Below are 582 nucleotides of genomic sequence, written 5' to 3'. Positions count from 1 at the left end.
CTTCCACACACCAAAGAGAAGTCAAACTGTGCCTGTATGCTGCTGCTAATTTACCGCAGATCTTTACCAATTTCTATTTCTGTCTCAAAAAAAAATCTTTTTGATATTTTCTGAAACATTGTCCTGAATTTCCTATATTAAAATTAACTAGTCCAATCTGAAGTATTCCTTTGCAATAACTTATGTTTTCCTTCTCATCTGACACAGTTCTTCTCTGCTGGAGTTCAGTGCAATCAACTACCTGGGGATACTTTTCCCCAGAGACCTTTCTTAGCACACTATATCAATTAACACAAAAGCAATTTTGGACCCCCTCCAATACATGGCGCTACCATCTGGTCTCCCTGGAACCTCATGGAGAGGGGCAGATTTCAATTTGTCAAAACAATGCAAATTCCCCCAAATTATTTTCAAATTATGCATGTGTACTTTAATGTTGTGCTCATTCTTCTTGTAAAAAGGTACTTTGTAAATTCCTCTTAATGGGTTCTCTGGTTGTATCACCCCTCTCTTGAAAAATGCTTTGTTTTACCTCTCTCTCTCTCTCTCTCTCTCTCTCTCTCTCTCTCTCTCTCTCTCTCT

This window comes from Grammomys surdaster, unplaced genomic scaffold, assembly GCF_004785775.1.
Source record: "Grammomys surdaster isolate TR1022 unplaced genomic scaffold, NIH_TR_1.0 126178, whole genome shotgun sequence".
NCBI classification, from domain to species: domain Eukaryota; kingdom Metazoa; phylum Chordata; class Mammalia; order Rodentia; family Muridae; genus Grammomys; species Grammomys surdaster.
The sequence above is the reverse complement of the archived record's forward strand: the minus strand, read 5'-3'. Positions refer to the sequence as shown.